The following is a 14,357-nucleotide window of genomic DNA, read 5'->3' on the forward strand; positions in this document are numbered from 1 at the left end:
ACATGTGTTGGTGGTTCATGTGACGAGTAGTCCGATGTGGGGACAGATCCCGATGGAAGCTGAGAAGGGGGCTGCGAAGAGGAGACCCGTAGCTGCCCTCGAGGCCCCCGATTCTGCCAAGGCCAACGCGAACTCGTAGGCGTTGTCGATGGCTGGCCACGACCTACCTGAATGTCTGCTAACTCCAACGTTAAGGCCATCGCGGCTGCAAGCGACGAGGGGCGATGTAACTGCAGACGCTCTTGCATGTCTGGTTTAAGGCCAGCGACAAAGAGTGTGAATAACTCTGATTCCGGGACCCCTTGCACCCTGTTGAGGTACCTGTCGAAAGTATCATGATATTCCCGCACTGTTCCTGTCTGCGTAAGCTTGGCGAGAAGCCCATAATAATTCTTAAAACTCTGCCCGTCAAAACGATGCCATACATCTTCCAAAAAATCATGCCACGCGACGAAATAGTTGTTTGCACAATAATTGAAAACCCACTCCGCCGCCGGCGGATCAAACAACATTACGGCGTAGTGCAGGCGCTCAGCGTCGGGCATCATAACGTGGTCGAAGTAGTACTGAACCCTCGACACCCAATTAGTATCGTCCGATCCATTGAATCGAGGTGGGTGCATCTTAACCCTCTGAGGTTTCTCTTAGCCCGCAACGTGGGACTTGTAACGATGCGGTGGGTCCCAACACGTGGCGGGGCGGGCGAAATTGTGATGTCTTTCCCCCTGAAATTCCCAGCCATGGCCTATACGGCTCTTCTCCTCGCGACGCGGCCCTTCTAGGAAACCAAGATTAGGGTTTCTCGGCTGAAACCCTTTCTCCCGCGGTCTCCTTCTTCTATTATCGTCCCATGGTGGTTCATCCCCATCGTCGAACCCTAACGGCACGTCAGAGTCGCGCGTTATCGCAGGAGCTAGATTCCCGAATTTTCGATCTGCCTCCTCCATCCATACGTCGAACTGATCAAGTTTTTCCAGAACCCGATCCAATTTGCTGCCTACGTGATCATCGTGATGGGTCTTTTCCATTGTGCGACCCTCTATGTCACCGTCGTCCCCTGACGATCGGTAGTTCCCGCTACCATCGCGGCAGCCTCTGAAGGGTGGACGACCTCCGAACCTGTTAACCGGGTACGAATCGTTCCGATTCTGTCCCCAAACTGATTTTCCGTTGTTGTTGTAGCGCTTCATGAGTACTGGATGAAAGCACCAGTTGTTAAGGACTTAATTCATTAACGGTGATCGGCGGCGTGTTGCTCGGCGATCAAGACAAACTTCCGGCGTCCTGAGATAGGATCGGCGGTGATTCTAGTTTCGTGCTGTGCGCGGAACTCCTCCGTCGGGCAGCGGCAAAACTAGGGTTGAGAATACTCCGGCGTCAAATTAGGATCGGCGGAGAGAATCCAAAATTAGAATTGGAAAACACACGTTATCTTTGGAAGAGAAAATATTTCATTAATTGATTGAATGAATAAAAAAAATAACAGTCTATCATATTTATAATGCTACTGACTTAATGAACAAGAAAACAAAGATATAGAAAAAGATATACTAAATCTATATAATATCTAAATTAAATAATAATAATAGAGGTTGGTATCAGAGTATTTTTATTTTCTCAATCAAAATTAATAGTACTATTAATAAGCGCAAGTAATTGAGATCATTAATAGAGAAATACTTGAAATAATAATTGTTCAATTCATATGCTATGAGCCTATGACGAAGCGAATTGATTTTATTTTATTTTTTTTGAATGGTTACGTGTTATTCTTTGTCCATTACCTTGTTCCTTTAAAACACGCTTCTGTAAATAATTATTCAGTTAAGAATTAAAGTGTTCGAAAATAGAAAAAAATGTAACGTATTAGTTTAACTTTCCATTAAAGCAATAATTAAAACAATGTAAGCAATCTCACGTATTCACGACTATTGTATAGTGGACTTTCGACACCAAAGAAAGCTAAAATATGATAATTTAAAATTTTTAGTGTCCTTTCTTTAATACTTATTCATTTTACTTTTTTTTTTAAATTTCTGGCTAGCTAGCTTTTCTTGTATGTATTGCATTTGGATACTTATTATTTTCTAGAAAGGATAGAGAGAAATTAATTAAAGATCATTATTGTTAGAACTTGTTAATTAGATGCTTATCATATTTAAACATTACGAATGAGCTTAAATAGTGTTAGTTCAATAATTACTAATTAAGCCATTATGAATAAGCTATACGTTGCAACTTATGATATATTTAAACTCTACGAAATTGTCTATTGTTGCAATTAAGGCTTTGGTTCAAATTTTAGTTGTGTTTCATATGTTTTATTCTTTTTGATTTTTGATCTATAGAGTATAGTCATTAGATCACTTTATTTTGGGTAGATGATCTCCAATACTTCTATTATCCGCTTTTTATATCAAAATAGAAGGGACCTCGTGAAACCAAATACTCTTTGGTGAATGAGGATTGACGACTGCATGTTTGGACAGTACGTTCAATATGTGTTTGCTGCTCATTTGTTTATGTAATAACTATATATAGAAAATTTTGATTTATTATATTTTATTATTTATAATTTGAACTGTTCATGTGTCTTTAGCTCGACATCTATTTGGCTTGAATGTTTTATACTACTACTACTGCATAGCAAAAACTAAGTCATTAACTATACATTTATAAAGACTGAACCAAAGATCTCAAGTTAAAGTAAGAATTTTAGGATTGAGGGGTTCATATTGTTGGCAATTGAAACATAAAATGACATAAAAAATATCTCACATCGGTGTACACAAAGAGCTTAATCCACTATATAAGTCTCATGGGCCTCTTCTCCTATCACCAATTGGTTTTAGGATGGAACACATGGATTTCTATCATGGTTTAGAGCGGGTCGGCGACTGTGGGTCAAATTTAACTGACCCAACAGTATATCTGGGCTAAAACCGAAAAAATGACTGACCCAGCAGTATATCTGGACTTAAAAATTTGGGTCAGTGGTCCAACCGATCGGAAAAAAAATTGGGCCAGTTGTCCAATCCATGGGTCACTCCTCCTATAACTAATTGGTTTTAGGATGGAACTCATGGATTTCTATCACATATTTATGAGTAGATTCTCTGCGTGATTTATTATTAAGCAAGAATATTAACCATTTTGAAATATTAACAAAAGATTTGAAATGATGCAACAATGTCTAACCTTTTAATTTGTTGTAGAACTAAAACCTCCAGCCTTTTCCAATTGAAACTTATTTACAATGTTAAAATTATATACTGTAGTTGATTTGTTTCTCAAACGCCGTTTGCATTCATTTAATCATTTTCATATATTTTCTCGTTTGATCACCTATATTTTTGCCTCATTTGAACTCATTTAAAACCATCTAATTAATTGTGATTAGTGATGCAGTATATGTTATGTTTAAAGTTAAAGCTAATCTGATCATAACCCAAAAACAACAGAATGATCAATGGCAATAGTGGTTGAATTGAATATTTTTAAACAAATCACGAATGGAGCCAATCCTCATGACTGCTATTGGGTAGCCTTTATCATTAATTAATACTAAATACTGATGGATCAATCATTACATTAAAAATCTCTACATTTAAGTGTTCTAATTATGTTTCTTTACACCGTGAAAATGGTGGCGTTTTCTAACAATATAACTACATATCAAATATAAAACTCAAGGATTTTAATTATGTTAAATTCTTTTACTTCGTGTCAGAAAAATGGTGGAGTTTTGTGGTTAGAAATGAGCACACCTGATGTTGCTAATTACACACTCGAAAAAAAAAAGTAGAGATGCAAATTACAAAAAAAAAAAAAAAATTGTGTCCATTTACAAATATACAATAATCATCCATTTGAAACGTATATCGATCATGTGGCATTTAATTTCTCAAAACTAAATTTTAGTCTCATGAAAAATTAATTAAAGCTTCAAGTTTAATCATATACTAGTATTATTTTGTTTGAATTTTAAATCTCTATGTTACGGATCGCACCGTTTAGTATTTCTCACAAGGATACGACCTTTAATCGTGTTATCGTGTAAGTAATTAAGGATTATGTTGATGTAGTATATTAATATTTATAAAATTTGTATATAAAACCCACTTCTCGACAAATTAAATATATCATTTGGCAGGAGATGTTATCTACTAGTCTTAAGATAAAGTTAAAAAAAGTCAAAATCATAAAGAGGGTTAATTCAGAAGTTAAAAATTTGTGGATAATAATAACACATATACTATACATGCATGTAACTCTTTGCAAGTAATAACTAACCTAATTGGATAATATGCAAGCAAGCTAATGCTGAGATTGCATAATTAAATTTGACCAACATATATTTCAAATTAAAATTGACCCCCTATCTACCCATTATTTAAGCACGTGAACATGTTACTTAACACCTTTGGTCTACGCCTCCAGCGTGCCCTAGTGTAACAACTCAACATTTTCTTTAATCAACAACTTTTTATATATGTTGTGACACCATCATGGATCCATTATAGTGTTTAAAAAAACAAAGTAGTTAGACCCAAGTGCAAGAGAGGAAGCACCCAGTATATATATATCCTATTAATTTTTCAAATTTGTGATAATACTTATGTGCTTTGTAAAAAAAATTAAAACACGAAAATAATATTTGAGATTGTTAAATATGCCACACAATGTAACATTTTCATAATATTTTAAGTTTTAAAAATATACTCGGTTCCTTTTTTAGTGAATAATATTATCAGAAGTGTAGAAATATAAAATTACTGTTTGTGGACTTTTACTTAACTCGTTAATATAAACACAACTAACCTTAGTTAATTCTATTCAATTGTGGCTATTCATCATATCTACACACTAAAGCCAAGTGTTAGTTAGTTTTTTTAAATACCCGCTTCGTTTTATTCTAAGTGAAATATTTTTGTTATTATCACGAGATTTAATTCTTTGTTGTTTTGTCAATTAAGTAAAGAGACAAAAAAATTAGATAAAACAATTATTTTAAAAATGTATAGTCTAAAATGAAACAAAGAATCATTAATAATAATTTCTCATTTATTTTGTGACCGTGGTAATTAGAATTCTTGTCTAAATGAGAAGTTGTCCGACTCGATAAGCTAGTTATAAATACTAATGAACTAGTTATTACTTAATTAATTTATGACCTCCACTCGAATGTGAATACAGCTCATTTCAATCATATAATTTCAGTGGGGATAGGAAACAAAAGCAAGATTATAAATTCCAAATCAATAACAATATTAGTCTTCAATTAGTATATTGAATACCACCACTTGTTGGTAAAATAAAAGCATATAGCTTACATAAGTGCTTTTGATTTTTCTTGCAAAGCATTTAGTCTCCCATAGTGGTTTAGGTATGTACACATACTATAAATATATATCCCATAACCCTAATCCCATTATCCACAACTTTAAATTCAAGAATTTGGAAAGTGATTAATCACTAATCCAAAACCTCACAATGCCCTCCCCTAGAAGCATCAAGCTAGATAACTACTACTACTCCTCCCCACCACCACCACCACCCTCAACTCCTCCTCCTCCTCCTCCTCCTCCTCCTCCATCTCCGTGCCCCCCGCCCCCATCCAGCCCGCCTCCTCCTCCGTGCCCCCCGCCCCCACCCAGCCCACCCCCTCCCCCTAGCCCACCACCCCCTCCCCCACCATGCTACAACAAGAAACACTGCGGTGGCGGCGGGGGCCACCACCACCACCCACCCGCCTCCCCACCAACCACGCCACCACAATACCCGCCAAAAACGCCACCTGGCGGCCCGGCTGCTCCGCCAAAACCCACCCATCCACCAAAACCTAGCCCGCCGGAAAAGCCACCAAAACCCGAAACTCCGGCTTATCCGCCGGGAAAGCCACCGAAGCCCGGAACTCCGGCGAAGCCGCCGAAGCCGGCGTATCCACCCCACTCGGCGCCGCCGCCGGGGTCGCCGGAATATCCACCATACCCATACCCTCACTATCCGCCGATATCCCCATCAGTCCCCGGCGTCCCCAACACTCCGCTCACTCCGTTCCCGCCGCCCAGCGTGCTGACGCCTCCCGGCGGCGGCGGCGGAGGGCACGACCACACCACCATCATCGCCGTGTGCGTCTCCCTCGGCGGCGCCTTCTTCCTCGCCTTCCTCGCGGTGGGGCTCTTCTGCTTGGCCAAGAAGAAGAAGAAGCCGGTCATGGTTCCCGCGGCGCACCCGCACGGAGGGGAGGGCAGCGGCCCACACGGCGACGGCGGCGCGGCGCATGGAGGCGGGCATGATTACAGTTAACTAATTGTGTGATTAAAATAAAATGTGTGAATGTTTATGTGTTTTCTCTCTAGTCAATGCTGTTGCTCTCTTGTGATTTTTTTATTTGTTGCATTGATTTTGAATAAATACTTTATTTGTATATTTCGTTTGGATTTAAATTAGTGAAATGTTAATGTTGGAGTTGTATTGATTTCAATATTTGATCCAATCAATTGCTTGTATTAATGGCACATATATATTCAATGTTTTTCGTCGACTTAAATATTAGACGGTATAGAGATTAGTATAATAATAATAATAATAAAAAATGTCGAATTATGTCCTAAATTTGAAATTCTCTCTTACATATTACTCATAATCTCATACATATTGCTAGTTTAGGCAACAATATGGAGTAACACACATCGATAACATTTTTCGAATTGATATGCAATTACTTACAAAAAAGAATATGATTAATGTTTCTTGGAAGATTTTTATGTGTAGAATCTCACAATTCTAACAAATTAAATGAAAAAATGGGCCTAAAAATACAATTGGATTGTGATTTCAGTCTTTATTAATTAGCGTCGCTCAAACATATTTGAGATTTGCGGAGGTAGGCAATTATATGGTGGAATGATTTAATAAATTGATTATAACATGATAACTAATACATTGTCGTGACATGTTTCAATGGTGAAGACTAATATTTTTATAATGCATTTTCCCCTCAAGGGTGGCATGTGGATTTTTGGATCTATGATCCAACGGCTTTGTCTATTGACTTTTTGTCACACACATTACTTGGAGCATTGCATTAGCATTTAAATTATACTCCATATATACTTTTTAATTCTTATTTTTTCCACTATATATTGATTACGTGAAATAAAATTATAAATCGATATGTATTAGTATTATCTATGTTGACGTGTTAATATATATATTTGAAAATTCCAATTTTTCATGACTTAGTTAAATGAACTTAATGCTCATGAGTTTTTGGGTAAAGTGAGTATTTTCAATAGCAAATGTAGGTACTAGTCTAATTAATATTTCTCTTTTATTTTATGCTATTTCCATTCATAATTAATAATCTTATTTTTCTTTTATTTTAGCGTGGCTATGAATTTTAGCTATCTTCAATTTTATATTAAAACACATATTCAGTACTAAAATTATTAGTAATGAACGGATGAAGTAGTAGGAGTATAATTTTACGTGTTCAATTTATCAGTCTATGTATAATCTGATTTTGTACCTTGGAACCAATAATTTGTGATTTATTAATATAGAAAAGTAGGGACCACAGCCCCACCATTCAAATTCTTTGATTTACATATTGCAATATTAAATTTTAAGATACCATTAGTGTCTATCTGGATACACTGCATAAAGCGACAACAGAATAAAAAGAGAGAGTGAAAGTGAAAGTCACAGAGCAAAGAATTTAAAAAGAACTAAGAAATATAGAAGGAGAGACGTGTCGAAGATGAGAATTGAGATTTATGAATGAGATGGTTGCCAATTATAAGAATGAGATGGTTGCCAATTATAAGGCCATCTGCAACACTATCAATTATTCGTCCCTTAAATTACTATTCATAGGTCCTATTGTACTTTTTTACTACATCTCTTAATTAAGGAATGAAACCTGCAACCCTCTGTCCCTTAAATTACTATTCGTTCAATTTCATTTTTTATTTTTATTTCCAATCAAATTAAATTAATAAAAACACACTTCATTAAATAAAATAAACTTACAACATAAAATTCGTAAAAAAAACATAATTTAATAATTTCCTAAAACATTAAAAATACATAATTTAATAATCTCCTCCGCCAAATTTTGCCCAAATGTGCTCCATTAGATCATCTTGGAGTTGGGCGTGGGAGGAAGAGTCACGTGTCCTTGCCCGAATAGACAACCGTTCTTGTATAGATGGATGCACTCCACTGTGTGGCGGACTACTTGCGGTAGAGCTTCCGGGGGCTTCAGGTTCGAACCAATTTCCCGCCTAGGGTCCTTCGTCTTGGACAATCATGTTGTGCAAGATTATGCACGTATACATGATGTCGACCATGCTCCCCATGAACCACGTACGAGCCGGGACTTTGATAATGTTGAAGCGCGCTTGGAGAACCCCGAACGCCCGCTCCACATCCTTCCGAGCAGCCTCCTGCTTCTGCGCAAAAAGCGCCCGCTTTGCGTTCACCGGCCTGGTGCACGTATTCACGAAGGTTGGCCACTTCGTGTAGATGTCGTCGGCAAGATAGTAACCCATTTTATAGCGCCGGTTGTTAGTGGTGAAGTTGATGGCCGACGCTTTACCATCCAAAACTTCGGCGAAGAGGTCGGATTGGTGGAGCACGTTTATGTCGTTGTTCGAGCCGGGGACCCCGAAGTACGCATGCCAGATCCATAGCCGGTAGTCGGCAACGACCTCGAGTATAACGGTGGGGTGGGTGCCTTTGTGGCCGCTCGTGTACGACCCCCTCCACGCCACCGGGCAATTCTTCCATTGCCAGTGCATGCAATCGACGCTGCCAAGTATCCCGGGGAATCCGTGCACTTCTTCGTGAAGGCGGAGCAGTAACTGACAATCTATCGTGCTTGGCTTCCGGAGAAATTCGTCGGTGAAGGCTGCCCGGACACCTTTGCAGAATTGGAGCAAGCACATTCTCCAAGTGTTTTCTCCAATGTGGAGGTATTCGTCGAACACATCCGTCGTTTGTCCAGTCGCAAGCTGACGGATTGCTGCAGTACATTTCTGCAACGTCGTGTGGCTGGGACGGCCGACGGCGTCGAACCTTTCTTGGAAGAACTCTTCCCGGGCCGCCAATGTATTTGCGATGCGGAGAAATAGCGGTCGCCGCATGCGGAAACGGCGATGGAAGTAGGTATCTCCCCACACCGGGTTATCGCTGAAGTAGTCGCTGACTAACCTTCCGGCGGCTTTCTCCCGGTTACGATGGATGTAAGTTCGGGAGCGTCTTTGGGACGGTGCGGCTTCCTCCGCCTCCCGGCGTCGATCTTCTTCAAGTGATTCTTCCATTATTCGACGCATTTGCTCATATGGATCCATTAGATCGATTAAATTTGGGGGAAGAATAAAAGAGATTATTTGAGATGAAAATTGGAGAGGAAAGAGAGAGGATTTGAGAGATTTAGATGTGTGTTTGTGTGTGAAATGAGGATGAAATATGAGTATTTATAGAGTAAAAAAGAAAAAGAAAAGAAAACGGTCGAAAACGGTAATATTACCGTTTTCGAATTTTAATTTTTATTTAATTTGATTTTTTTTTAAAAAAATGAATTATTGCGTCAGCGTGACGAAACCCACTCGCGGGCCGGCGAGTGGGCGTCACGCATGGCCTGGGAGCGCGCCACGTCGCGGGAGCGCGTGGCGAGACGTCTCGCGCTGCGTTCCGGCGGGATGGTGACGGGACGGGACGCTGCAACGCGTCCCGCCACCGTTTTGTCACGGAGGAACGAAATTCGGGCCACCCGCGTAACGCATTGCAGGTGGCCTAAGATACTCCCTCCGTTTCATAGTAATGGAGGCGTTTCTTTTCGGTACGGAGATTAAGAAAAATTGTATTAGGTGTGTTAAGTGAAGGGAGAATAAAGTGGAAAATGAAAAAAGGTAGAAAGATGAAGAGAGAAAAAAGTAAGTGATAATAAAGTAGGTGTGGAAAAATGTGTTGACTTTTACTAAAAAGAGAAATGACTCTATTACTATGGAACGTACCAAAATGGCAAAATAACTCTATTACTATGGAACGGAGGGAGTACTACTAGTACTACATTCATCAAGAGTCAAATTAAAGTTTTTGTCAATTATATGATACTACATTATTAAGGGTTGAATTAAAGTTTTTGTATCAAATCAGTGATGAATCTAGGATTCTAAAATAAAATAGACGAAATAAAATTTATCGAAAGCTAACGGATGGGGAGGGGCGGCGTCAGAAGCTATTGGAAGGGGCGACAATGGAAAAATCACGTCCAGGTCCATGGTAGCGGATCCACCATTGTGTCAAATAATTGATCAGTTACATTTGCGTTTCCTGACGGTAATACTAGTTATTAAATTAAATCAATAACTAAAAAATTAAATCAAATTGCATATTATAATTATATAAATTAAATTTAAAAATATATTGAACTTTTTAAAGTACATAGTCTCTCGTTCTTAAATAATTACCTCTATTTACTTTTTACAATTTTGTTATATCCATAAAGGTTAGTCCATTTATATTTCTATACACTAATCTACGTAGGTGGTGTTCGGTTTCAAAGATAAAATAATACCAAGATACAATCTATGATTGAGTTTTGAGATTATTTTAGTCATAAGAGGTTAGCTATGATTAATTATCCCATGATTATCCATCTAAGATTGAGTTGTGGGGTTGAATCTCATGAACCAAACACATTACAAATTTAATCCCGGATATAATCTTGCAAACCGAACACCCACGTAGTAGAATTATATTATCCTCAATATATCAAATTCTTTATTATTTCTGCAGTTTTACTAGTACTACATAACTTATCACTTTCTCCAATTATAATATATACTCCATTTATTATTAAAATATGATAATTTATTCAATTATTTCTGATAAAACTCGTATTATTTCATTTATATTTATTCATATTTTTATTTATTGATTTTTTGTGATTGGTCGCTGTTTTTACGTGCATCATCATTTGAGCCCAATCAACTTGTAGGTCCAAAACATAACTTTTATTCTAAATTGCATTACAGAATGGCCCAATTATAATAAATCAAAATTATAGTATTAGTAAACCGCTTAATAAGGCCTTGAAATGGTTTAGATATCCGATGCCCAATAAAAAAGATTTATTAGATAGACTTTTAAATGCTATTATATTTTCAAAATTTGATCTAAAATCTGGATATTGGCAGATTCAGATTGATAAAAGGGATGTTTATAAAACTGCTTTTAATGTTCCCTTTGGACAATTCGAGTGGAAGGTGATGCCTTTTGGTTTAAAAAACGCACCTTCAGAATTCCAAAAAATCATGAATAATATATTCAATCCTTACAGTGATTTTATCATTGTTTATATCGATGATATCTTAGTCTTTTCAAAAGACATCCAAACTCATTTTGAACATCTTAGAATTTTTAAAAATCTTATTTCAAATAATGGCCTTGTTATATCCAAATCTAAGATGAAATTGTTTCAGATTTGTGTTAGATTTTTAGGTCATAATATTGAGAAAGGAAAGATAATTCCTATTAATAGAAGCATCGAGTTTGCGTCTAAATTTCCAGATGAAATAAGAGATAAAACTCAATTACAAAGATTCCTAGGGAGTATTAATTATATTTCTCCTTATTATAAAAATCTTGCTCAGGATACAGCTATTCTTTATGAAAGGCTTAAGAAGGATCCTAAGCCCTGGAATAATAGTCATACAGAAGCTGTTAAAAAGATAAAAGAAAAGGTTAAAAATATTCCTTGCCTCTTAATTGCCAATCCTGATTGGGAAAAAGTTATAGAAACCGATGCCTCAAATATAGGATATGGAGGTATCCTTAAACAAATTGATCCCAAAAATAAACAAGAATATCTTGTTAGATATTACTCAGGAAAATGGAATAGTAGCCAAAAGAACTATGCTACGGTTGTTAAAGAAATCCTGGCTATCCTTAAATGCGTTTTAAAATTTCAAGACGATTTATTTAATAAGAGTTTTTTAATAAAAACTGATTGCCAGACAGCAAAATTTTTGTTTGATAAAGATTTTAAGCACGATGTTTCTAAGCAGATGTTTGCTAGATGGCAAGCGCAACTTGCTCCTTTTGATTTTGAAATTATTTATAAAAAAGGATCGAACAATAATTTACCCGATTTCCTAACTAGAGAATTTATTACTAATGGTTAATCCATACAGGATTTGCTATAAACAGGAGATTCGTGATCTCCAAAATATGATTTTAAATTATAAGATTAGAATGGAAGAACTTGACAGAGAAAGGTATTATATTAGAAGATGGAGACCTGCTACTTCCCTCAGACCTATCTTGGAAGAAGCTCTTAATCTCAGAAGACTTATAAGAAATTGTGAAGATAAAATTAATATAATTATTCTCATTGGTTTAACCTAAAACGTTTCATTTTGTAGTTATGCTCCCCAGAGGAAGAGGCCAAAGGAGCCAATACCCTTCCTTTTATAAAGGAAGAGGAGGTAGAATCCCCATCATTCAGCATGGTAATAAGAAACTTTTTAAGGAAAATATCACAGGTATCGACCAACTGGAAGATAATCCAGAATTACTTCAGAAAGTTCAGGAATATCTGAACTCAAAAAAGGATAATGAGGGAACCTCATCATCTTGGGCTAATAAAGTACAAGGTTCAACATCATATGCTGAGGTAATAACTTCATCAGAAGAGAAAGAAAAGTATATTCCTTCTCCCTTCAAAGATATCATTATCTTCCTTGAAACTCATGACCTTAGATGGGAAAAAGAGCCTTGGAAGCTTATGCAGCGTTATATGGATACAGCATCATATGCTGCCCCTTCTTATAAAAAAAGAATTTTTTATGAAGAATTCCTGACAAGTATGGGAGCTTGTGAGATCAGGCATTTCAAAACTTATAGGGAGGCTAAAGTTTATAATTTTAGCAGAATAATAATTAAGCAAATAATAACAGCTGAAGATTGGGGTTTTGGAACCCTAAGAGAAAGAGAATGTCAGATTAAGAATAATAATGGTGGCAGAGAAGCTATAAACTTCAATTATTGGGATATTAAGGAAGCTTATTATAAAACCTTCTTTTACCAAAATCCTTATCATAAACATTCGTGGTGGATCAAAATCTGCCCAAAAGTCTATGAACAAGGACTGCCAACATGGGTATACGACTGGTGGCAAACCTTTGGAACTTCTGAGAAAATACTTCCAGAAGAATTTAAATCCTTATTTTTCAAATGGAAACAAGTTTCTCCTGCATTAATAGAAGCAGAGAATCAAAATAGACTTTTTCATAATATGGAGACTCTTCATTTTTATGCAGAGTTCGGTATCCCGTGGATCTGGAAATGGGAACCAGAAATTGGTTTTGATCATAACAATGTTCCGTGCCTTAAAAGGCAGTTCTCCACTAGGTTTTGGCCTACAATGATGGAGAAGGACAAGTCAGGAGATATCCAAGGTCTCCAGACTCTTCAATTAATAAAAGAAAAGGTTTCTTTTTATAAAGAACAAAAGAGAGTTAATAAATCTCTGAAAAAAGACATTACTCCTTTTGAAGAATTCTTGAGGAAGAATATCTCAAAAATGAATGAGAAGGAACTTATAGTAAAATATATGGCTAGTATTGGAAAAGACATTGATCATATGGATGAAGATGAAAACGAAGAAGGAGATACAGATATTAATTCTCCAGAATTCTCTCCAAACAATAATGAGCATAAAAATTTTAGGGATGCTCAGGATCCATTCGAAGAAGAAGAAGGATTCTCAACAGAAGATAATTTTGCGAACTTCATCAAGATGATCGAGAAAACGCCAGATAAGGCGAATGGGAGCCAACAAGGTGGACAAAGTGGAAAGATAAAAGAATAAAGGGTGCATGCACTTTCGTCAGCCCTTACGTCAGCTGAAAAATCATAAATTTCAAATCCGGATTTGAAATCCGACTTTTGTTGTCTTTAAATAAGGTCTTTTGATAGGAAAAGATCAGAATCTCATGTGTTGAGATAGTAACCCTCTCAGTCTCCCTCTCTTGTATCCCTCCATCCTTACTCCTATTGTAAAGTATCCTTCGGGAAAGGTTTTTTCAATATATATTTTGTAAGTTTCCTTTACTCCTCTGTTTTTATAAGTATTTTTTTATGATTGGCTAAGTTTATAAGTATTGGATAAACTAGGCGATAAGATACTAAGGAATTAATTATGGAAATATAATTTTAATATCGAAAGGAAAATATACCCAGGTTTGATTAATTATTGATTTTTATGGCTATTTCCTTGGGTCTGGATTCGCCCTTTGTTGCCAATGTTTAGGCGTTTTCTTGGGCTTGCCTCCATTGACATA

Source organism: Salvia splendens, chromosome 11, assembly GCF_004379255.2.
Source record: "Salvia splendens isolate huo1 chromosome 11, SspV2, whole genome shotgun sequence".
NCBI lineage: Eukaryota > Viridiplantae > Streptophyta > Magnoliopsida > Lamiales > Lamiaceae > Salvia > Salvia splendens.